Source organism: Nycticebus coucang, chromosome 2 (assembly GCF_027406575.1).
Source record: "Nycticebus coucang isolate mNycCou1 chromosome 2, mNycCou1.pri, whole genome shotgun sequence".
NCBI classification, from domain to species: Eukaryota; Metazoa; Chordata; class Mammalia; order Primates; family Lorisidae; genus Nycticebus; species Nycticebus coucang.
The window spans coordinates 84164310-84191452 of record NC_069781.1 but is presented as its reverse complement, the minus strand read 5'-3'; the positions used below and the strand labels follow the sequence as shown (position 1 = coordinate 84191452).

At 38.3% G+C, this 27143-nt stretch overlaps 1 pseudogene; it reads left to right on the top strand.

Annotated features, from left to right (window-relative positions):
* The window catches only part of LOC128597475 (transmembrane channel-like protein 1), a 37010-nt pseudogene extending 11650 nt beyond the window's left edge, over positions 1–25360 (top strand).
* The last annotated feature ends 1783 nt before the right edge of the window (positions 25361–27143 follow it).

The following is a 27143-nucleotide window of genomic DNA, read 5'->3' as shown; positions in this document are numbered from 1 at the left end:
CAACAATGACAACTGCAACCAAAAAAATAGCTGGGCGTTGTGGCAGGCACCTGTAGTTCCAGCTACTTGGGAGGCTGAGGCAAGAGAATTGCTTAAGCCCAAGAGTTTGAGGTTGCTGTGAGCTGTAATGCCATCACACTCTACTGAGGGTGACATATTAAGACTCTGTCTCAAATAAATAAATAAAAACTAAAACTGTGTCTTATATTTTAACTTTCAGTGTTTTCCTTTGTTTTCATTGTATTTATTTTACAGATATAGTAAATTTATGATAAATGATATATATACTTCCTATGTATCATAGTAACAATTATTTTTAAAATAGACGTTATTAACATTAAAAGAAATAGCAAATGATATTTCAGCTAGTACTTGGACATGGTAAGAATTATGTGGCTGCCTGGGGTTTAGGAAGCACTTCTCTGAGGTATGAGCCTGGAACTCAACCTAACTAATGACTCTTAGTCAATCAATGGCCCTTTGCCCCATGAGAAAATTCTTCCTGACCAGTTATTTTAGTGGGGCAAACGCGTGTTGGAAATAAAACAAAGACTTCTCATAATGTGGCAGAACACTCTCTTTTTCTGGCAAAATAAACCTCGTTAGATGCTTAGTGTCTTTACCTTTAGGGCACAAATTACTGAGAAGGAATGGAAAGGGAAGAACGGACATGAACTACCATGTTAACAATTTATAATTGCATGTCTAGTCTTACATGTATTGCCTGTTGTCATGCAAGCTCCATGAGAAATAGCGAACCTCATAGCACACACAATTTGCACATAAATTCAAGGCCGTATCACTATGGTAATCAGTTTCTAATTTTCTAGACCTTTTCTTGACGTATATATACATATTTTGAAAATACATCCATAATATATGTAAATATAAATATGTACATAGAATGTTTGTTAACAAATGAGGCCATACCACGTGTAGTATTTAGTAAAATTTTAAATGTATTTTACATAAAAGCGTAGCATTTTAACACTGTTTAAATTATTTTGTTGAGGTATAAATCACATACCATACAGTTCACTAATTTACCAGTATACAATTCAATGGTTTCTAGTACATTTGCACAGCTGTGCATCTATCACAACTGTAGAATTTTGTGTTAAGGGCTTACAATATTCCACTGTGTGGACACTCATTTTGTTTTATTTAATTGATCTTTTCCTTAGCATGTTTGAATTTATTTCAATTTTTGTTTGGAACAAGCAATGCTTTCTAACTGTATATACAGATTAGTGCACTTTTATGAATATTGCTATAATTTCTAAAGATGAATTTTCTGGATCAAATTCCAAACACTTTAACATATGATAGATCTTAACAAATTTTTCCCAATACTGTGCCAGTTTAACTTCCTCATCAGTTTCTGCCAGTGCCTAGTCACTGCACCCTCACCAACATGGAAAAGTATGGATTCAAAATCATTTATTTTTCTGTGAGGTAACAACTCATTGTTTTAATTTGCCTTTTGATAATGTGAGATGTTAAGTATTTGTCAATGTTGTAATGAATACTTGTCTTTTGTGAATTTTTTATTTGTGCCTTTGCCATTTTTTCTCTATTGAATTTCTTGTCTATTTTCATACTGATTTATTAAAGTTTTTAATGTGTTGGGAATACTAAAAACGCTTTTTCTGAGTTCGCTTTTTAGCTTTGTAAATAAGGTTATGTGCCATATAACTGTTTTAAACTTTTGTGCGGTCAATTATCTTTCTTTCTGTTTCTGATTCTTGTTTCATGCTTATAAAGTTTCTCAGTAAAAAGAAGAACTTTGATACAATGAAAATTAATTACTTTTACTAGTAAAATAGGGATGATACACTTTTCATTTACTAAATATGGCTAGTCTTTTTTTCTTTTCCCGTTAATTTCAGTCTTCGAGCCAGTAACTTTTGAGAAGCATGACAAATTTGATACCAACCCTAGGCCCACTGGAAAATAGAACAGTTTTAACAGATATTGTCTCAATGGGAATTCATGTGGCTGACAGTCTGTGGTGTTCCCACCACCTACATCACAATCCTTATTGGGGACTATCTCAGGGCATGTTTTGTGAGGTTTTGCAATTACTGCTGGTTCTGCAATTTGGAATATGGAAATGTAAGCATGATACTAATTTTTGTCTTTTCAGACCTTTCCTTTGTGAATCATCATTTACATACCCAATCCTATGCAAGATGGAGGCACTACAGAGTCCTGTGGATGGGATCACCTTTTTAGATGTCAATATAGGAAGACCAGTGAATATGATGATAATGCAGAGGAAAGTAAACTTGAGAATCATGTTTTACAATATTCTAGTAAATTTAGCACAGGATAGCTAATGCAATGGACCTCAACCTGTTAGTTAAAATACTGAACTAGGAAAATTTCGGCCCCATAGTCAGCATGTCTCTCCCCTGACTCCATGCTTCTGGAAAGAAGGGCAAGGTGGCTAGTATCAAGTGCATATTCTATCAATTTTTTAGCAATTCTTCAAGCTCCTAGATAATGATCAAGTGCCAGTGAGTGTGCAGAAGACTTGGAGAGGAGGGTGGATAAAATGATTCAGTAAACATGATATTTACTTCATGAAGCTCACAGTAAAATAAGAGCTCAACAGAAGGTCAGGTGCATGCAGGCAACTGCACAAGCTTCATGGAAGGCCTTGTTTGCTAACAGGTGGTGGTGGAGCTGAATTCTTACAGCGGTAACAAAGGTGCAGGTTTCTGGGGTCCCCACTGGTGCTGGCTGTCAGCAGCTGCCCACCCTGCGGCACCCAAGGTCCAGCTGCAGAGTCTGAGGACAGATTTGCATTTCTCTGATGATTAAGGATGATGAGCATTTTTTCATATCAAAACAAGTTTTAAAACATGAATATTGGATGATGGATCTTTGATGTGATCCTATTATCACTGACCCACCAAGTGGGTAGGTAACACAGTTGAGTGCCGACTAGGTAAGAACTATTATGAGCAAGCTCTGTGCCAGGGCATAAGGAAACACAGAGACATAGGCTGTAACCTACAGAGGAGTTGTGACCTACACATGAGGCCCGCAGGCTGGATTCAACTGAAGGATATTTTTTGATTCGGTCTGCCCAGTGTTGTTACTGCTTATTTTTGTTTTTTATGAGCTAATATTTAAACAAAGGGAGATTTTTTTAGGTGAATTCCTTGCTTTCCTTGACAGATTGGTAGGCCTGACAATACTGTACCCACATTCCTCTAGGGAGAAATTGGGAGAAGTTGAGAAACTACTGCCCCCTGCAGTCAGGATATTCATTTCTCTGGCAAGCTTGCAATATCAATAAGGGCAAAAAAGACACAAACCACAGAAGAAACCAATTGCTATGGGACTTGAGAGAGAGAGAGAGAGAGAGAGAGACGAGAAGAGAAGGGGAGGGAGAAAGAAGGGGCGGGGCGGAGAGGTGTCCTTCAGTAGAAATGTAGACATTATGGAGGAGGAAACATTTGAATAGGATTTAAGGTTGACAGGACTTCAAGAGATGGAAGGAGTTCTTCATTGAGGGACAATTGTTTAAGACATAGTCCCAGACCTAGAAAACATGGCCATGCAGGTGTCGGTGAAGAACATCAAAACGAGGTGTTTTGGAACAGAAAGTGCTGACAAGAATGTTTCTCTGCTAGTGTCTTGGACTGGCTAACTGGGTATAGAAAGTATCTATCGTGAAGGGAAGGAGAACCTGAGATGGGCAGAGAAGATACTTGAGAATTCTTTCAGAATGAGAGAGAAAAATGGGGACTTTCTGCCATATACACACACACAAAAAGAGAAAAATGGGGACTTTCTGCCATATACACACACACAAAAAGAGAAAAATGTGGACTTTCTGCCATATACACACACAAAAAGTATATTTTTTAACTGAATTCCAAAAATAGTGCCAGTTCATTGTAGAAAATTTTAAAAGAAACAATCAAGCTAAATATGGAGGCATAAATGTATTTGTGATCTATGTTATATGACTTAATTAAAAAATAAAAAAATTAGAAAATATTTTGAGCATTCAAAAAGTTATAGAGGTTATTATAATAAACATGTTATGTTCACCATCCCCCCAAAATAAATAAATAAATATGGAAGTAAAAAACCACAGATGATTTCCACCATTAATGAGATTATGCGAATTATTTATATGAAATAGTGTTAGTATTATTTATATGTAGCTAAACAAGAACTACAAATTTATATGCAGTATTATAGATTTTTATACATACATATGTATACAGGTGGGTAGACAGATAAATAGATATAAATAGTTACACAGAGTTGTTTATCTCTGTATAACTATACAGAATTATTTATCTGTTATATAAATAGATATAAATTATTATATCTATAAATATATAGATATTTATAGTTATATAAATAGATAAATAATTATACAGAGTTGCTTTTTTTTTTATTCTAACAGTAACCACTTCCTATGCTTTTTTTTTTTTTTAATACAGAGTCTTGCTCTGTCACCCAGGTAAAGTGCAGTGGCATCATCTCACATAGTTCAGTGCAATCTCAAACTCCTAAGCTCAAGTGATCCCCCTGCCTCAGTCTCCCAAGTGCTTGGGACTACAAGTGTCCACAACCATCCTCAGCTAATTTTTTCATATTTTAGTAGAGGCAGGATCTCACTCTTGCTCAGGTTGGTCTTGAACCCCCAAACTCAAGCAATCCTTCCATCTCAGCCTCCTAGAGCACTACAATTCCAGGTATAAGCCTTTGTGTTCAGCCTCTCATGCTTTTTAATGGTTGCATGGTATTTTACATATAACTATACTAGAATTAATATTTTAAAACTTGTTGTTAGTCCAATTGTGTCTTATTTTTATGATAAATATTGTGATGGAATTGAATTATATCATGTCAATAAATATCTTCATAGATAAATCATAGTGGTGTAAATAAATGATTTCCTTATAATAAATTTCTCGTAAGTTGAATTGCTCAGCCACAGAGAAGGTGACTCTTAAAAAGCCTATTCCCTTGAATTACAATAACATCTGTAAAAACCAAACCCTGCAGGCTCTTGTATCAGATTCAGAGATCCATACAAAATAAAGTGGGATGGGATTTTGAAATAATTAACCATAATGTTTATATTTGATAAATGAAAAATTGAGTCTGTAAATTGAAATGAGGTTCTTTTGTAGCCAGAGAACAAATAAAGACAATGAATTGCACTTCTGGACAAAATTATAGTGTTAAACTGAATTGTATATGGTTCCATCTGAGAGACCTGGGTTACAAGTGATCCTGTATATTTTTTGAGTAATAAATTTATGGCCAAAGTATTATCACAACAAACCTATGAACATAAACCAAGGTGAGAAAATTACTGGCATGGAGCAGATTACTAGACCACGTAATGTAAGTTAGTATTTCCCAAGGCATCCTTGAACATGAGAGTTGTCAATGTTTCTAAACAGTTCACTGACTCATGGGGAGTAGAATGGCTTTCCTCAGAAGGGATTTTAACTGCTCTAATTCAGCACAAGGTGAGACCCTTATAAACGCTTCAGTGTTCTGTAACAGTTAAGGGAAGAATGTCTTTACTTTCACTTTAATTTTCACTGACTCCATTTATCAATAAAACGAATAAAGAATTTCCAGGAAGAAAAAGCATTGAATGCCAGGGCCTGGGATAAGGACATGTTAAGTCAAATTCACCATCTTATTTATGGTTATATCATTAAGGTGATCCTCATTCAGTTTATGTAAGTGCAAAATATAAGAGATTTACTTGAGGTCTGATAAAAAGGCTCAAAAATTATTCATAAATAAGAGGCAAATGACTGAAAGACCATCCAAATGAATTTTCAGTTGTATCACGTTGTCTGATACTTTTAGGTAGTGTTAACTTTTGTGGAGTGTCAGAAACTCCACCAAATAATTTACAAAATATGATTCCATGTACTCATACCAGAATGCAGTGAGGTAGGTATTTCTATTCCTTCTTTATGGTACTGAGGCTTAGGGGATATTAAATAATTTGTTCAGAGACACATAGCTGGTCTCAGACCAATATCTGGTCATCTTCAAAGACATCAACCAAATTTTCATCATTTTGGAATTTCACTGTAATGCTTAAACCCAGAAATTTCAAAAACTCTGTAAAAACATGAATAATTCAAGTGCCAAACCTCTAGATCCTGTCTAGAGGGTGCTCCTGGGTTCAGGCAGCTTACTTGCAGTAGAACATTTAGTAGGACGGGTTGGGATATAGAATTAGAAGATAAACTGATGTCCTCTAGCTGGAAACGTGAAGAGACTATTCAGCAGCTCAGGAACAGAGCATGGTCCAGGGTCAGCAAGGAGTCATCGGCAACCTGCGAGGGGGTGAGAACATGGGACAGGGTCAGTACGGGCTGCATTTGAAGGTCCACTGCATATGTGGACAGAGTCTATCTGCATTAACAGGATCCTACTCCCAACTTGGGTCAAAGAGCAAAGCCCTAAAGGCTGCATCATCCTAGCAGATAAGGCTGGGGTTTGTCCTAAATTAGTGTTTTTTGAATTTGAGTAAACATCAGACAAAATCCCCTGAGGCCCTGTGGAAATGCAGCATTTCTGATTCAGTAGATCTGGGGCAAGTCCCCAGAAGGTGCTTTTCTAAAAGTTCCTTGGTGATGCTGTTGACTCTCATCTGAGGCCACGCTCAAGAGTCACTGCTTTGGAGCCACAGCCCAGGCCAGCCCCTTTGTAGAGTGATTCCAGCTGTGGGAAATGGAACTTGTGTGGAGATGGTCAGGCAGTTCAGTGCAACGACAGAATTAATTCCCTCTGAGTGCCTGACTTACACAGTGTTGGCAAATTGCCCCAAGTAACTAAACTTGCAGAGAAAGAATGGATGTTCCCAGGCTTTTTTCGTCCAGTGAGCACCATATGCCTTCCCTCCGGGTGGATGGCTGACTCTAGCACACCACAAACCAGGGTCCAAAAATAAAACAAGACCATTTCCAGCCCCTTGACAATAAGGGACCTCAGCCCAAATCCAGATGGGTTCTTCTGCTGCTGGCAGCTCCCTGGGCTTCATACCAGGATGAGCAGCCATTAGTGAGTTCATTACACTTCAGGAGAATAATTTTATTATCTCAGGTTTCAGGAAAACCTGTTTCTTCCCCCAAGCATCATTTATCTTTAAGCATTTTCTATTTTAGAGGCAATTAAATAAATACATCACAAATTGACTTATATGTTTAAGTATTGCTTTAAAAACCTTAAAATATAATCTTAAGTATTTTTAAAAGTCTACTGTTAAAAATGAGCATGGAATTTTATACTACATATGTAATTGTTTTCTTCTCATATTTATTTCATGTTTAGGGAGAGCTTTAGGGTTTATTGGACAAAGTATTACATTTCCATTTCTAATGTGTTTACAGAGACACTTCTTTTGTTAATGGGCTCTAATTTTCAACCAATAACAGATTTCTAGATTAGAAAAGGATCTTAGAAATTATTTACATCAGCTATTAGCAGACTTTTCCTATAAAGGGCCAGATAGTAAGTATATCACATTTTCTGTTTAAAATACCGAACTCTGTTTTAGTCCAAAATAGTCATAGACAATACATCAAGGAATGAATGTAGCTGTATTCTAATAAAAATGTACTTAGAAAAAAACCACTGGCAGCCCAGATTTGGGGTGCAGGCCACAGTATGTTGACCCTGACCTAGTTGATGTCATTAATTTATTTGTAAGGAACTAAAACCTAAAGACACCAACTCACCCAGCTGGAAATTGGTAGGGCCAAGTGTACTACTCAAGGTCGAATCCCAGTGAAATGTTTCCACCACAAAACTACTAATACAATAGGGCCACCCTGTATCCTTTCTCGGCATTAGACCAGTTTACACATCTGAGATATTATTTCTCCAGCTGTCTCTGCTGCAAACACAGTGTGGAGCCAGGGATTCCCAAGGCATCCTTTGTACTTTTCCAGTCAACTAGTTGAAAAATATCTTATTTCAGATGACCCTCAAGAGGTTTATGTGCTTGTGAGACAGTAGGGGAAGTAGACATCTAAAGGGTTGAGTTCTTCTTTATATTCATTAGTTTGGTGGAGTCAGTCATGACACTATTCTCCAGAGACCAACGTTGAAGGTTTGATTCTTGAAATGACACAGAGCCAGGCTGTTCCAAGGCCACAGATGGCATAGACCACCCAATATCTGTGGTCACTCAGGGCTCCAGGGGAAAAGTGTGAATAGCTCAGAGCAAAGCAAGCCCATAGAAACAGAAAGACTCAGAGTTCATGTTCGCAAGATAAGTATTTCATTTTTCTCCATGTCTCCAAGGACACATTGCTTCTGTTGTTGATTTTAGAAAAAAAAAAAAATCTGTCAACTAAACCTCTTTTGTATCTTGTGAACTTTATCCTTCTAGAAAATCTGCCAACTATTGAAACACTTTTTCATAACTCTAACGGCATCTTTGTGGGGGCCTTGGTCCCCACAATTTTTGCTGGGATCTGCACTGGGGCAGTTGACTTGAGAAAAAACTCAGACTCAGTTATCTCAAGTGACACAACTGATGGGAGCCTATCAGAGGCAGACACTGTAGCTCGCAGGGTCTCGGGCACAGGTAGCATGCTCAACACTGGCCCATTCTCTCAAAGGTCTCTTTTATTCAGTCAAAAACTGTAAATTATATTGACAATATAAGGTGTAAAATTAATGCTAGGTATTCAAAGCAAAGTGCCTCAAGTAATCATTAACAGTCAAAAGAAGGGAAACAAAAGAAAGTAAAATCATGTAAGCATGCCATGTGATTACAACATACACTTTTACAAATCAGGGAGTAGGCTTGCCTACATCGCTTCAGTGATTTCTGTCTATACCTGGGCATGACTTAGGCAATTAATGCTAAGCATTCTGTTTTTAGCCATCAAATAACAATAGGGCCTTCTGTAGCAACTGGGGGGAGGGGGGTCCAGGATCCTGGACTCTGGTCAAACAGGACCTCCAGAATGCTAGCCCTGAGCCTGAGTGGTGCCTGACATCCTGCATAGACCACCAGGCTATTGCTAGCCTTGAGGGGTTTGAAGAACTTGAACTCTGTTCAACAAACCTTTCCAGATAGGCCTGGCCTAAATTACACTATAAACCTAACTCTCACATATCTTGAATGAAATTATGTTGCAATTATCCAGTTTATCATTGGTCATTTTATGATTTCATTACGTATCATCGTATTGCTTTACCATGAGCTTTAACCACCCCTGTCATATCACTTGCTGATTACTCTCTGAGGCCGTTGTCACAAGGCAAATTGCTTGTGTCTTTCACTTGAATAGGAAAGTTCTATGGCCTTTTGGGAAGATGGTGATTTTGAAGTCTGTACTCCTGAGACTCCTGAGACTCCTGAGACAAAGCACTTAAAAATTGGGAATATTTTTTTGGAGTTCCAGATCAGGGATGGAGTCTAAGTTCTGACAAATATATGTTTGAGTTCTGTGGTTTGAAAAGAATAGAGATTCCCTCAGGTCATCTTATTTATGTGTGTGTATCAGGGGAGGGTGTTTTATGGGGATGCGTGTGGTCTGAGGCACAGCTGGAGATGTTAGTGCTGGGGGACCTGCCCGTCCTTTGCTCTCTCTTCCGTGGTCTCCTTGTCCCTCTCCAGCCCATTCCATATGTGCTGCTCTCTCGTTCTCTTATTCCAGTGAGTCTGTGCCCTCTGAATTCTTTATCCCAGATTAGATAGGGGCCAGTTATATTATCTTTGTTTATTATCATTAATTCTACTGATAGACACTTTCTGGCTAGGATGCTGAATATTACCAGGAGGCCTCTGGATGGGCCACCCTGGCACAGACACCCTCTTCTGTTGCTTTGATGTCCTCTCTAAAGAAAGAGCAGCCTGGAACTGCTGAGCATAATAATTCTATCCAGGACATGGAGATGGGACATTGAGTTGAATGACTTCTTAATCTTTTGTCATAAGCTTTTTCTGTATTTGTTTTAAAGTAAATTCACATTTTTATTTAAAAACTTTCCAATATCTAAAACTGAAGAAAAAATATCATAAGCTATCACCCACATGTCAGTTATTAATATTTTGCTGATTACTTTCTAGTCTTTATGTACAACTTCATATGAAGTTGACACAGAGAGTGAATTATAATTTTGTTTGTTTTTGTTTGATATTAAAGCATAATTTTTACTTCTTTATATAAATAGTCCTGCATAATTGACTATAATTAGCTGCACCATCTCTCGTGGCACAGATATGTTACATTAACTTAACTAACGTTGAACACGTAGATTGTTTCATCTTTGACTGTTAAAATTTATCAGCATTCAGATTATTTTGGGGAGACCAATTCCTAGACATAGACTTACAGAGTCAAACAGAATGAGATTTTATAAAGCTTTTGACATATGTCATCAAACTGTTTCTTTGAAAGTTTGCTGCAATGTTTACTCCACCCATGGTGTGTACGAGAGCCTGTCTTGCCACGCTTCCAGAGCATTGAATGACAGCATTTTAAAATGTTTTACTATGTTAATAAAAATGCTTTCTAATTATTTTACTGAGCTCTGATTATTTATCGTATTGATTATTCTGTTCTTAACGCTGAATGAAAGTCGTCATACCTATTCAGAACCACTAGCCTTTCGATTTCCTCTCTGCGAGACACTAAACCAATGAGCATTTGTGTTCTCTAGCCTTTGTACACTGAATTTGGCATCAGCGGCAACATCCTCACTCTGATCTTCAACCAACACATGATCTTGTAGGCCAGCTGTTGGGTTGGATCATTTATCACTTATGAAAAGCCTCCAAGGTCACTGTTGCATAAAGCACTAGAGCCTGGTGTGAGAGGAGACCCCAATATGTGTCTCACTCAATCTTTATCTTTGCCAGGTGGATGGCTGTGAATAGTTTACGTTTTTTTTAATGAATCTCACATCTTTGTCTTAAAAATTGTCTTCCTATGTTGCAGAGCACTCTTTCATCAAATGATTGAAGTTTATGTTTGGGTTGGTAGATGTATTTGAAAACTATGTTTTTATATTCTGTGACAACAGGATTTCATAGTAAAATACTTGTGATGACATTACCGTGTGTTAAGTATGAAATGAATTAACCTAAGGCCTTTCTGAGAAACTGATTTTATTTTGTCATCACAACTAAATATATTTGAAATGTAATTTATATAATATTCTGAAATATTAAACAAAATAAAAAATTAAATAATATAATTCATAGGTACTTTAAAAATAATATCTCACCAAATTCAATAGTTTACAGAGATTAAATTTGTATTTTTAAATAGTGATTTTCAACCAGTGTGCTGTGGCACACTGATGTGCCTTGAGAGGATTTTACATGCACCACAGAAATTTTTAAAGATCATTAATTAAATTATTTTTGAAAGAAGTTCAAAGCATAGTATACACAGTCTTTGTATATTCTTTTCTTTACTCTTTTTTTTATTAACATAAGTGTGGTAACAAAGTTTAACTATAGATTCAAATATGCCAAGAGATAAAAGGGGTGGGAAAACACTGTTTTAGAAAGATAAAGTTTAAAAGACGAATTTCATTTTATAATGTGATTCATGGGACCATTTGCACATCAAATAATAATTCTGCAAACAATTGTCACATCTTTTATTAAATAAAAGTATTCTGCCTATAAACCCAGAAATTTAAGATGAGTTGATGCAGTATAAACCATTAACTGCATGCAATCCATCTGGGGACCATGTATTTGGAAATTGCCACACTTAACTAAGAGCACCCCAACCCACAAGCAGTTATAATTGAGTCACCTTATCCTGGTGGCATGTGCCTAATACAATATCGTGCTATCAACCACACCATTGGCCTAATTACAAAGCTAAGATAGACTCAGGCTTTGAAGAAGCCTCAAATCTTACTCAAATCCTTCAACCAAAGCTGACCTGAATTACTAAACCTTTGGGTGCTGACAGAGACTAGACCCCTCTGCAATTGTTAAAGCCATGTTGCTTCAGTGGCATAAAGAACACCTTCAAGGTCTCCATCATCCTGCTATGTTGCCTGTCAAATTTCTGTGCCTTGCTAGGTGAACCAATATGAAGAAACCACTATAAACGAGATTATTTTTTCTATTCTCAATCATGTCTAAAATATAATTCCCATTCCCTTCTTTTATAAGTTTTACAAGTGTGACTCACGTGTTCACAGTCATTAAGGAGTAAAATGCACCACTTGTTCTCCAAGCTAGGAGGAAAGTGGAGGTAGCCCAACGAGTGACTCTTGCAGAGAGAGGAAAGAAACAGCTTCTGTGGGTCCTGGTCTATCATTTCCTGTAGGTGACTCTGCTGTCCTGGCAGAAAATGGTTGGCATAACCACTGGAATAATAAGAAACCACTGCCTTTTATCAGTCTCTGTTATACAAAATGTCAAGCCTGGAGGATGCCATTCATCCAGACACATGCTGCATGTCTGCTGTGTTCTTTCTGAGCTGAGACAACAGATTGGCCTAGAAATTCATTTTTATTATCAGAAAACATGTCATAATTACTGTCCCGATTAGTTTGACTAGTGATTTCGTAACTATTTTACTCCGGTATGTTTCATATTGAAATTACTAAACATCTAAAGTTTTTTTCTAGTTCTCCCATATTTTTAAAGAATTATACTACTATATATGTTACTAATGATCTGAATGCTAGGGTAATTTAAGTTAATTATAGAATCAGAAGAAAAAAACTAAACAATTGGAACTTATTATTTACTCAGTTATTAGTTTAAATGTACCAATGACAGTAGATTATAGCTAACAGCATTCTTTCTAGGAAGAAATTTTGTTGGCAGTATCTACAACAATGCAGGAAATGGTAAAATGTATGTAGAAGATGGAAATAAATTAGGCAGGTTTATTTATAAAAAAGGGTTTGTGTGAATCAAATTGGCAATATGGAAGGCTGACAATAAAATTCACAAATTCATCCTAGAAAAAGTGCTACATACTTCACACCTGAAAATCATCATGGTCACCTTTGAATATTCCCCCCTTGAGAAGCTATGTGCTGATGCCTGTGCCTAGTCCACCTTCAAAGCAATTTTGGGACTCTTCTGCTGGAATCATCAAAGCTGATATCATACAGCACACAAAAACAGGCAACAATAATGAATGCCAGTCAGCAAGACACTGCCATACATTGACATGAACACAGCTGCTAGATACTGATATACCAGGGTATGAAACTTTACTGGGTTGTTTGTACAGTGTTGTCAATGTAAGTGCATTATGGCAAGTTATCAAACACAATTGTCAGATCTCATATGATGACAGCTTTAATGAACGTTGCAGAAAAAGAGTTCCAAAATTGTTTTGAAGGGTCCCTGGTATCAGTACATAGCTTCTCAAGGGGAGCACTTCAAATGCTACCATAGTGATATTCAGCAATAAGGTATGTGGCACTTTTTCTAGGATGAGTTCTTGAACTTAGTTTTCAGACCTACTATATTTCTGGCTTTGAAAATGAAGCATGATGTAAAATAAACAGTTGCAATGTGACTTTGTCATGGAGTAGAGACTCAACATTGAGCCGAGCTCTGTGCTCCCAGCCTCCCTGGCATCAATATCCTCCGACTCCATGCATCCTTGTATTTCCAGTGTTGGACTGTGATGTGCTAAAATGTTCTGAGGCCTGAGTCCTCAAAGCTTCCAGATCAAACAACTTCTACCTGGGCATGCTCCTGCTCATTCTCTTCCTGTCCACTCTGCCAGTCTAATACATGATCGTGTCCCTCCCGCTGTCCTTTGACTGTGGCCCCTTCAGGTCTCTTGTCTTTAAATTTGACTTAGGCATGGTGTTTTATCAAGGATGGAGGTGGGAATGGCTGCTTGCTGTATTATAGAAGTTAGTGTTTGTTTGTTTTTTTCCCAAACAGTGACATTTTTGATCAATAGAAATAAGATCCTTTGGGAGGGAATTCAGGCTCATAATATGACAAGAAGATTCTTAAGCAAATTTCATCTATTTTCTCATTTGGGAATCACAAAAATTTATGCAGCTCCAGGCTCTGCCTGGGTGAAATAAAAACAATGAACCCAAGCTGTGTGTGTGTTTATGGATAGCTAAAAGCAAGATTTGATGGCACTACTCTGGGTGTGAGAGTTTTCCTAATGCTAGGCCATCACCTACAGACATAGTCAGCTATTGCTACTTCTCATGTCAACCACCACAATAAAAAGATAAAAACAAGGAGAATTCCTCATTCATTACCTAGAAAATTAAATATAATAATGAGTTACTATAAAATGGATCACACAAGTATTGATTCAAGTTTTGATGTTTTGATGTTTGGTGTTCCTCATATGTTCTCCCCAAGTATCATTGAAGTGAGCAATCAAGAGTCCAGAAGGCTCTTTGACCCAAGTTGGAGATGTGTATTTCTACAGTTCTCTATGACAGAATTGTCTCTATGGCATGTATCAGAAAGCACTAGGATCTGGGGGATGAGATTTCATTCCCTCAAGGGTTTTAGAAATGAGTCTACCACAAGTCCCTCCAAGAATCTCTGCAGGATAAGTCACCAACCAGCATACACTTGAGCTATTGCAACTATTCAGTGGAGGGAATGAGAATGTGATAAGCCACGTGAGTGACAAGCGTGATGCTGTAAGGACCAAATATAATTTCCCCATCGCACTGTCATGCCCAACTTATTTAATGCAAGTCAAAAGGTTCATTGCCCATGGACTAAGTATACAAGAGGCATTTTCACTTCAATAGACTGTTATTGCTTTATGAGAAAAGAAAGAAAAAGTTTAGCCAGCTGATAAAGCAAATGAGCTGGAGTTCTGTCATGCTCAGGAAATGATTTTAATAAGCCTCTGTTCATTTCCTTATGCGTGTGTGTCCACGTGCACATGTGTTTCCAAGTAGGCTGAAGTAAATAATATAGATTATAGATAATGGCATGTGGAGACTAAATATAAAATTACAGTTTTGAAGGAAACATTTGTCTTAACAAATCCCTAATAAATCTTAGAATACAAAGTTCAAGAGATTTTAGTTAATTGCAAATTACCTGTACAACTTAGTATCCAGGATAAATTTTAGGTGTGCATTTAATTTAACTGGAACTTGATCCTTCGCAGTACAATGTGGAAAAGTTCTTTAGCTGCCCATGACAGAAACAGTACGGCACAAACACAGAGCTGGGAGTACTTACTGCAGACACATTTAGATTTAAAATACTATTGTATCAGACACAACGGCTCCCCAATTACAGCTTTTTAAGCCCTAACTCCCCTGGCTTTCCTTACGTTACATGCTGAGTTACTCTGATTTTTTACTGAGAAGAACTTAGCTTGTAGCTAAAAGGCATAGCATTTGACTTACTTTGACAAAGTAAGTTGTCAGTTAAGTTGTCAGTAAGTTGTCGGTTTCCTGATTGACAAACTTAGGCAAAATTACTGCATGTATACCATTATTTAGAAATCAAGGAGTACTGAGAAAGTGGTATCTCTTATGATTTTCACATAGTCTATTTTCCTGCCAGTTTCCTTGTTTTGGAGCAAAAGAATGTTTACTTTGTTTATCTGTCTGGAATTAAAAATTTGAAAGGGTTGTTCTGCTCTACGAACAAAGTGAGAAAAGACGCATGAGTGGGAGCATCCTGACTTGCCCTCCTTAGGAACGCCAAGTCTGAGGTGGTTTGCCTAACCTGCCTGCTGAAGAGTCAAGGGTGCCTGACCCTATCTGGCTCCAAGCTAGCAGAAAATAGGCAAATATATTTGAAGTAGGTTAGTGGAGACCTCACAGTGATGGCCAATTGCTCTACAATGCAGACAGCACTATGACACTACTCATTTACAATGATACTTTATTGTCTGTTTTTACATTTTTAATTTATTTCAAAATATTAAGTGGGTACAAATGTTTTTGTTACATAGATAGCTCTTACAATGCTTGAGTTAGGGCTAGTAGTGCATCCATCACCCAAATAGCATTCATTGTACCTATTTGGTATCAGGTGTTTTTCTTAGTAGTTTAGCTGGCTTATAGAGCTTGGTGACAGAGCATTTTCACCTCTCTGAGTCCAGGACACAGTAGCCTGCTGGTCTATAATTCTGATGAATGGTGAGTGATGTCTCTTACTGTGCACCAGCACTAGAGGACGTGCAGGGAAACCCACGTTCTGAGCATCGACTCTGATCCTGTGGAGCTTACAGGCCAGTGGGAAGTTAAGCAGGTCTCCTCAGCAAACTCTTCTCATCCGGAGAGGACAGGGCTATGTCTATAGCAGACCCATCAATCGATGGTGGTGGCACATCCCTGGAATGTACAGTCGCAGACAGCTGGAAAGGACTTCTGAGAATATCGTGAAATGCACACTTTGGCTAACATAGCAGGAGAAGGGATTGCCAGGAACTGGTAGTTGCTTCTATAACGTGTGTCTAATTTGGAGGGCTGGACTCCTTTCTTCAGTAAGAGCCTAACCTGGAAAATGTCCCCAAGGGTCCCCAGAGTCTCCAGTGGCTCTGTATCACTTCACACTGGATGCTGAGAACACCTCTGTGGGGCAGGAGGGATAATTTCGTGAAATTCTAGTCTCCCCACTCTGAGCATATTCGTCAGCCATATCCTGAGATGCTGGGGGAAAAAGGAGGATTATCTTTTCTGGTCCCTTCTACCTGCCTCCTTCCCTTGCCATACCCCTTGGGGGGTACAGACAATGACAGTGGAGTGGTGAAGAAAGAACCTTATTAAAGTAGTTGACATAATTCTATATTGTCTCTAAGCTTCATCCCTCCTTACATATCACAGATTTTGCAAATTAGTGTATAGATCTTTAATTTGTGAAGCAAAATTTGTACCTATCTTGCAAAACTGTGGTCACTCTTTGCTTATTGAAAAATAGTATTAGATCAGGAGAAAAAAGACATCTGATTTGATACTTGTAGGTAATCTTTGTTTAGCAATTGAAAATGTTTAAGGATTGAAAAACAAAAGCAAAACCAATCATTATGTTAAATGTTACAACCACCTTTGTTCTGATGATGCATACAATTGTGTGAAACCCAATCCAAAATTTTCTCTGAAAATTACATCTTTTTATCACAAAATCAACATGTGTATACAGAAAAAATAACTTGGCAAACTGGGTTTTGCAGGACTGTTCTGGGTATTCTGTACCTAGTTGAGACATCACGTTCTCATGTCTCTAGTTTATAGGAACTGCTTCTTACATTAACGGGTCTTAGCAGCAGAGCTGAGCTGGTGCTCATTAAGGCCTGTGCAGGGAACAACACGGAGAGACGTGAGCTCATCATGCATGTGGTGGTCTATTAAGATCTCTGATGAGGAGGGCTGGTGGAAAATGATGGAAGCCATTGTGTAGAGAGAGATATTAGATTATTTGTAGATTCTGTTCTGATAAGCCATTCATTCCTTGGATTCATTTCCAAGGCTAACTATAAACTGAGTGCCCTGTTCACTCAGCCCAAAGAGAGCTCTCTCCTGAAGAGCAGAGGCAGACGTTGGAGCTACGTACAAATGTATTCCAATCAAAATCTTAGAAATACAATTTTAAAAAATCTCCTGAAGCTGTGCTTAATATTCTGTCTGCTTTGACTATATATTTATGTGGTCACATTTCTCACACATAATCCATTATGGTGATAGTAGGAGTCAAAATACTAGGAGTTGGAGCTAAAGGTCAGATTCCTAACCTGGAGGAGGGCCTGGGCAGTACTCGGGGAAGATTTCCAGTTTTCTTGCTGTACTCATGGCTTTTACATATGTTCGTAATAAAGTCTCCCCACCCCCTTTTTTTTCCAGTGGCAAAAATAGAATGTTTGAAGTCATAGGAGAGACGCTGGAGCACGATTTCCCGAGCTGGATGGCGAAGGTCCTGAGGCAGCTTTCTAACCCCGGGCTGGTCATTGCCGTCATCTTGGTCATGGCGTACGTGCTTTCTCTACTCTGGAAAGAGCCTTTGTGATGTTCTTCTGGCTTCTTTTCAGTTTTGCTTTGCCAGCTCTCTCACGGGAGGGCTGTGCAGCAACCTCACCAATTCAGCACGGATTCATTCCATGGTGGTGAGAGGCCGAAATTCATGAACCGCGTTCTGATCCTGTTGGATGTAGTTCACGGCCATCCTTATCTGCCTCTGCTCGTCGGGATTATAAGATTTGTTCCCAAGTCACCAAAATGATTATCTGTAAACAACTAAAGCGAGGGGCACATAAATGCTAAATACTGAATCTCATCAGCGCAGGGAGCTTCCCCCAAACCCGGCCCCACCTCTTGCTCCACAAAACAGATGGCTGTGAATATACAGAAATAATGAGCCTCTAAGTTAATATTCCCCTTGGGGGCCCTAGAGGCTGTATTTTAGGGCCAGCGGCTTAAGGGGTCTAAAAACCATCCTGTCTCCTGGTTCCTAGAGGGCCACGTGTCCATGGTAATAGAGTCAGAGGATGAGAGGGTCTTGGGAAGTCCCTGAGTTTCTCCCTCAAGGTCAGAAGTGATTTCCAAAGGGGAACTTGGAGAGAGACTTTTGTTCCCACATAATTTGCATTGGCTTGTGACTCTTGGCTGCCAGGGACAAACTTACATTCTAAGTAAAAATATATCCCTGCTGTGGAAGAGCCCAGAACAGAGCCCTGCCCTTGCTTTCAGCCCCTCCTGACGGAAAGCGTGGAGCTGGCCCTGCTCTCAGTCAGGAGGGCAGCTGTCAAACCACCCTCAGGGAGGCTTCAGGGACAGAGTTGATGCAAAGGATTGGGTTTATCTAAATAAAAGTCAAAGGAGGAAATGTCAGAAAGGAAAATCCCCATGTTTTCAAGTAAAGGAGCTGCGGTTCTGACCCACTTACTGCTGCCACCCCAGTCACTGTGACAGTCACAAGCCACGTAAGGTAGTGAGAGCCAGGGTCATCGTCCTCATTTTATAGGTTGAGAAACTGACTTACAGAAGGGAAGTGATTTTTCTAGGTGAGAAAGATAGTAGAATGGTCACAGTCAGACTTAACGTAGATCCTGTGGCAGTAAATCCAACGTTCACTCTTTCACACCATGATGTCTTCTCTCAGCGTGAGCCAGTAACCTGTAGGGATACTTAGACAGTAAATTGTATTGCTATTATATATTACAGAACCTTGATCTTGGGTGATGTTAAGAATCTGATAGTAAATCTCTGGCACAGATGCGGTAAAAAATGACCTGCTGGATGTAGTGTTTTCACCAGCTGGCCTTTGAAGTGATTCTCTTTATTTGTGTTTTAATGGGACTGGGGCTTCTGAGGAAAGGTTAATAAGCATCCTGTGCCCTATGAGAGTCAGGGTCCTTCAGTAGCATAAATAGGATTTTGTCTTAAAAACACTCGCAAAAATATGTAATGTCAGCTTTATTTACTATATTCATAGTTTATTGAGAAACAAATCAGTTTGTAAGCGAAGGAGCAACATTGTCCCAATGCCACCAGGTAAAGATTTAATCAACTGTCTCAAGAGTATAGAAAAGGAACTAGCACTGCCTTTTTTCCAGATATCATCCATCCATTGAGTGCTTTAATTCCTATGTCCTTAGGCACAGGGCTCCATTAGTCCTATTTCCAGTAGCACATTGAAGATCTGCCTGGAATAAAAAGAGACTAATAAGTGGAATTCAAACTCATGTCTTCTATCCCGATTCCTATTTCCTTCATTCATTTGTCACACAAGACAGGATCAGTCTGGGGTCAGCTGGAACGTCAGACGGGCTAGAAGGCTTGTGTCAAGAATGGTACAGACCAAGGGTCCACATCCTTTGCTTACAGGGCCAGAGAGCAGACATTTTATGCCAAGAGGAAGAATTAAAAACCTAATCTAAGTACTGACATCGTCATTTAGAGATGTAAAACCATTCTTAGTTCAGGGGCTTTACAAAACAGGTTTGGAGCCAGATTTGGCTTGGATGCCCTCATTGCTGGCCCTTGATCTGGACAAGTGGGCACAAAGCTGGCAGCATGTATGAGTCACATAGGTGTCCTGAAAAATGGATGTTCGCTCTCATGTTCTGGCTGAAAATTTCAATTTATTATTTATGTGATTCTTTATAATCCTGAGATCTCGTCTTTTACTTTATGGGCCCATGCAATTGGCTTGCGTTTTATTACCTTTAATTAGAGAATATTACAAACATTTTTTATTTCCCCAATGGCTCATATCAAATCAGCTCAAATGTTTTTTGCGTGTCTGAGTAGAGTTCAGGTTCACTCTCTGCAGGTAGTTTCATTGTTTGGAGACTAGAATGTGATTTGTGAGAAATTCTCATTTAAGGTGTATTAATAGAAAAATGTGACAGATAGAGAATTCTAGAACTAAGAGTGACTTATGAGATTTTTAAATTCATCTTCCAAATCCAGGAATTTCTGTAAAAAAATCTTTAAAATACACACATTCTTACATACACACTTATTGAGCACTTACTGTATGCTGGACAGTGCCCTGGATGTTTTCATGTGTAGAATTTCAGTCAAATTCTCGTCGCTCCTAAGAAATAAACAAACCCAGCAAAACCACATCAATAATTGTGTTGCCAGTACCAGATGGCTCATAAAGAATATTATCAGATATTCTCTGCCATGTTGTGGAGTAGAGGAAATGTGTTCAATATCCAGTTCTTTGAACAAAGTGTGATATTAGTTATCTTTTTATTTTTATGGCAATTTTCTATTTATCTATTTTGCCTCAAGTGACGACAAGCATATTTATTTTTTGCAGAATTAACTAACTATAATTTGCTTTTTCTAGAATGTAAATGTCATTTAAAAGCTAAGACTATTCCTTTATAAAATGTTTTCTTTCTGAGGAAGGTGAAATTCAAACAATACACCCAATGGAAAAAGATCCCTGGTCATTAATTATGCCTGTGAGGATTATATTCTTATTGGTAAAGGCCAAAGGATGGAATTTAAGGCAGAAAGTCATTTTTCTTTTCATTTGACATATTCCATAAACTTCAGTAGGTTTTTCCATTCTCTTGGATGGCATGCCATCAATAAGAAATATTAGTTTCAGTTATAATTTAAATTGATGCTCGTAAATTTCCAAGAAGCAGCAGCTAACATTAGGGAGTGTGAATGTGGACAGAGCACCAGGCTGTGGATTAGGAGCCCTGGGACCCGGCTTTGCAGTTTCTTCCCTGTGTTATCCTGAGTGTGCTTCATTTCTTCTCTGAACCTAGTTTTTAACTAGAAAATAAGATATTTAGAGAACAAAATACCTTAGTATCCATTCCCAGATGAACACTCCATGATTTAGTTAATGTCAATTTAAGAAGACACTTGAAGAACTAAAACATACCACAAACTTATTATTTTTTAAATTCAATTTGACCAATCATTTTTTATCTCCACACTACTGCCAAAGGCCAGAAACCAGCAACTCTGGACCTAAAAAAAGAAGATGAAACAGGTAGGATATAACCTGTTTCATAGAAATTGTGTTTTATTAATGTCATGTAATATAAAATACCAGGACATCTAATTCATTTAATTATTTTCTTCTCCTTTTTATACCTTGTAGCTAGCTTTGGAGAGCAAAATGTGAAACAAGAAAATGGTAGCTGCTCAAGCAGGTTGGAGATGTTTTTGTTTACAATTTTTATGTTTGTACAAGTACTATGCTCTTCCTTTTTTTTTTTTTTTCCTCCTAATGGGGTGTTGGACGGCAAGTGGCATTGCTGCCCTACAATCCCTACAATCCCCATTTTTAGCCTTTGTCAGGCACCAATCCTATCCAGGGAGTTTGGTTGTTTTCCAGGGGGAGAATAAAAAGGGAAAAAAATTTCAGAAATATAAACTTAGAAGTAGCGATTAAAAATTTTTTTAATTCACAGTTGCAAAATTTTACATTGTTTTTACATTTTTTTGATAATGCAATTATCAGTATTTTTTAATATATGACTTAATAAATCTTCGAATCACAAAAATGTGACCTTGGAAGTTGGCAGAAGGTGAGGAAAACACCCATGTAGTCAAATACAAATGCAGCATCTCTCTTGCCCAGTTTGACTATTTTTATACTCAGAAGTATACACTGTGAAGATCCCAAGAGGGTCCTCTGAACTTACTATCATTTATTGCCAGAAGCCTTTTCTAGTCTGGTAACTTTTTCTTTTTTCTTTTATAGTCTCTTCAATTTTTAAAATATTAGAATAAAGTAGACTCTTATTTGCCAAAATTAAAAATATGCTTTGAGTTCACCATGGAAAAGTGATGCATAAAGACTTTAATAAAAGTCTTTGCCAACTTTTCCCTCATTCCTACCTTAAAAACATGTTATGTTGGTGAGACATTTTCTACCCTGCAAGTAATAAAAACCTAAACTCAAATTAATTTAATTTGAAAAAGAAAGAAATTTATTAGTCCATACTAATGCAGGGGAGTGGTGTGTGTAGGTGGCTTTAGGCCATTTTCTATCCTAAGTTTAGAATGTGGTCAGGACTGAGCCGATTTCTCTGTGACACCCTCAAGACTAACCTCCTTTCGTGTTGGCTGACCTTCACGGCAGCAGGAATGGATGCCACAGCTTCCAGCGCTGTATCCTTACACTGTAACGCCCAGAGGAAAATAGAATGTGACTTTGAGAAGCTCCCTTGGAAGAGCATAGGAACTGCTTTTTTTAGAAATTCCCCAGTGTCTCTTTCTTTTATGTTCATCCCGAATGGGTCATGTATCCATCCCTGGACCAGTCCTTATCTGGGCAATAGAAGGTGATGAGTTGCTGAAGCCAGTCAAGACCCACCCTTGGAGCTGGGATTGTCAGTTTTCCTGAGGGATGGGAAATGCTTTGCAAAGGGCATATCTACTTACGAGAAGGAAAAGGGGATGCTGGGTGCTGCCAAACAACAAATGTTCAAGACATTGTTTTTGTTGCCTTCTTCATTCATGCTTAGCCTTTTTTTCTTTTTTTCTCCCCTCTCTTTTTTCTTTTCTCTCTCTCTCTCTTTTTTTTTTGAGACAGAGTCTCACTTTGTCACTCTCAGTAGAGTGCCATAGCACCATAGCTCACAGCAACCTCAAACTTGTGGGCTCAAGCGATTCTCTTGCCTCAGCCTCCTGAGCAGCTGAAACTACAGGTGCCCACCACAATGCCTGGCTATTTTTAGAGACAGGGTCTCGCTCTTGCTCAGGCTGGTCTTGAACCCATGAGTTTAGGCAATCCACCTGCCTCGCCCTCCCAGTGTGCTAAGATTACAGGCATAAGTCACCATGCCTGGCTTTTTTTTCTCTTTTCTATCTGGCATACAAAAGTGTAAGGGCAACTGCTGGTTGCTTAATTCAATACTACAATGATTCACAGTTATCAGACTCGTCTTTGTATAAAACTTTTTCTAAAATCAATACAACACATGAAGATATTTTAGAGTTATATAATTCTACAAAGCTTATTATGAAAAACGACTTCTCCTTTTCCCTTCTATACCATTTCACTCTATTCCCCTCTCCCACACACAACTATGCAAAGACAAATACAGTAGCACCTCCATAGTTGACCACCTCCCTATACTGACCACCTCCTTAGGTTGACCTAGTTTTCATAGACCAGACATGCACCACATTTATGTATCAGTATAATAGGCCTAGTTCCTCATGTTGACCACCTCTACATGTTGACCAATCAGTTAAACTCCCATGAGTGGTCAACATACAGAAATTCTACTGTATTTTCAACAAAGTTTATTCTTTTGGGATTTATCTCCAAATTTTTGTTGTAATTTCTTGACTTTTTAGTTTCTTATTTATTCAGATTATTAACTATGGTGAAGATAAACAATTAGCTTTTTTTTAATCCTCTTTTTTCCCAATCTCTCCACATATTCTACCTATATAGTTACATTATGATTTTGGCTAGGATGAGACACGTTATTACAGAAACATAATGTTTTCATAGCTTAATTACACATATGTTGTAAGCTGACTACTTGTGCACATTTTTAACTTTTTCAGGATTCATCATTGTCTCTTTTTAAACATTTTATTGTTTTTCTATGTATTTTTCAGTGAGTCAGTCTTCAAGTCTCTGCTGTTAATTGAATAACACTCTGAACATATCCAAACATATTGCATTTTCTATCCATTTCATTGCCTTGGGGAAATCTCTCCCAGAATCTCATGTGGTTCCCCTTTTATGTCTGGTGTGCAGCCTCCTCCTCTGATTTCCCTTCACCTCCTCCATTACTGTCTCTGTTACTCTGTCCTGTTTTCTGTTTCCTCCAACTTCTACATTCTGGGTTTGTTCACATGGTTTGGAGACAGAAAGATGCCTGGGACGTAAATTTTCTGAGACCTTGCTTATCTAAAAGTGTCCTTTACCCTGCTTTGATGAGTAGTTTGGGTGCACGAAACACCCATTCAATTAGATTAAATAATTAAAAATAATATTCCTTCAGAATAACATTGCTTCATAAACTTCCTAGATTCCAGAATTGCTAGTGGGAAGTTTAAACCCAATCTTTCTGGAGTTACTTTTATTTCTGACTGTCTGCTTAATTTACCTATCTGGGAAGTCTAGGACCTACTTCCTTTCTCCAGTGTTATGAATTTCATGATGATGTATCTAGCGTGGATCTATTTTTATTCCTTGTGTGCACAACAATAGGCCCTGGAAACTCATGCTCTTTGGTTGCAGGGAATTTTTTTGAATTGTTAGTTAATAATTTCATCCCATCCACTTTCTCTGTTTTCTCATTGTCAAAATCCTATTATTTGGATATTGGTTCTTTGGGACTAGTTCTTTAATTTTCTTACTTTTCTTTCTTATACTCTCTTTATTTATTTGCTTTAACCATAAATATTTTCTTAACTTTAATGTCTAATATTCTTATTTTCCCTTTCAATTCTCTCATAATTTTGATTTCCATAGTCTATTTTGGTCTCTAATTATTGTTTTCACAACAGTGTCCTGTTCTGTTCCTAATGGCTGCTGTGGCTTGTGTGGCCTCACAAGATTAACTCTTTTTTGACGTTACTGTGCCTTTTACAGGCTCTGTTCCCCCTGAGCAGTTTTGTCAGTCCTGGTTCTTTCCCCTGTAGTTCTCTGTTAGAACCTTTTCCCTGGTGCTTTGTGGTCCTTGGCACTCAGCTTCTGTCTCAGGGTAGGAGACAAAGCTGGGTTTGGAATCACGGAGCCCGTGGGTGGGGCTTGCTGACGGGCCTTCAGGGGAAGGCTCTGCCAGGGCTGTTTGATGAACTTGTCAGTATCTTTAGGCTTTTCCTTGAAAGCTTATCAGATTCCTCAGAAAAGTCACTTCCAAACTTCCACCGATATGCCCAGCAAAATGGTAGCACCTCAGCGGGAGAGAAGGCGGAGATGCCAGCTTTCAGCTTGCAAACGCCCACTTGAGCTCCCATTTTTACTATGGCTTTCCTTGTAGTCTTCTAACTCACAAACATTTCTGTTTTACTCTTTTTGGGAAAAAATTTTTCCAGTTCTCTGCCAGACTAAGGAAGTGGGCAGTTGCCCATTTGTGACAAGTATAGGAGCAGATTTGGGGCTTTAACTGCTTTTTAAATGGTTAACTACAGCATCCCCTTTGAATTGGTTCCTCTCCTGCAGAGGGACCTGTTGCTGCTAATTTCAAAGCCTTTTGGAGATTTTTCTGTAGATTTCTTACTATGTTTTAAAAGCTTTTTATTTATTTGTGTAGTTTTTGAGACAGAGTCTCCCTCTGTTTCTTGGGCTAGAGACTACAGAGGCATGATCATAGCAGTTCATAGGAACCTCAAACTCCTGGGCTCAAGTGGTCCTCCTGCATGAGCCTGTGCAGTAGCTAAGATTGCAGTCATGCATTACCACACCCAGCTAATTTTTGTATTTTTCACAGAGACACAGGTTCTCACTCTTGCTCAGTCTGGTCTCGAACTCTTGGCCTCCAACAATCCTTCCACTGTGGCTTCCCAAAGTGCTGAGATTACAGGCGTGAGCCACGGCACCTGTCCTTTTCTCTGAAATTATGTTGCTTCTCATCTTTTTCCTCTGCTGGTTTAGGATCTCAGTGTAATAGAATTGATAAGTCACTTATTATTAATCTGCTTTCCAGCTCCTAGAATTTAAAATCATGGTTGTCTCTTCTATTCTGTCCTTGCTTGTAGGTTTATGACATTTTCTCCCCACACCCCCAAATTGTCTTCACTTTCGTGTTTGGGAGGGGGCAAAATTTCGATCCAATATACTTGTCTCCACAGCCTAAGCAAATCTTTGTATCTCCTATACTAAGAGAAGCAATGGTTCTATCTCCATCTTAACTCTGTTCATTGCATAGAGCTTACCCGGGGTCCTGTGATTAGATGGAGCCTGAGAAGGAGTTGACCTTAGGGGTGGTTGGTCAGTATTGTCCAGTCTACGCAGAAGATGGAGTAATAGAAGCATAACCATCATACGCAGGTTCAGATAATTTAATACCATAAATTAGTGCATAAAGTAGTGAGTGAAAAGTTGTGACTTCTAAGATCTGAATTCTGGTTAAGGTTTTTCTCTTTATTGCTTTAAATAATGATGAAATGGTATAGCGTACTATTTATCTGCTGTTTTCCCATGATGTATATAGCCACTTAGTTTAAATATCTATTGAATATCTACTGGACAATGAGGACTTCTTTCAGTTGAAAATTTGCCAAAGAATAAATGAAACCCAGAAAGAGGAAGCTGAACTTTCTTTCATTCTTTTTTTAGAATTTGTGAGGACTTTGTACAATAAGAAATACAGGAAATATTTTCAATATAAAAATGCTAAGTATTGGGCAAAGTGGAGCACATTAGGATGACACTGATTTCAGGTCATCTCATCCAGGATTGTTAAGCACCCTGGAAGCTCAGGTTTCTTTTGCTTCCTCTTTGCTTCCTCCTACCCTCCACCTTTTACTTATTTGTTTATTTTTGGAAAACTTGCAGCCGCTGGTGGCCAGTCATTTTCATAGGCATTCTGGGACCCAGAAGTTCTTGTGGCCTTGCTGTTAAAAAATAGTGTTAAATTACGTCCCAGAGAGCAAGGTTTGTAAACAACTGACAGACCATCAAGATCATGCAGTGATGTGAGACATCAGTAACCCGACTTGGGCAAGAAGAGTCTCCATTTTATTCCAAATCAAGGATTTATTTCTGCACCAGCATTTTCCCCCCTGCCCTA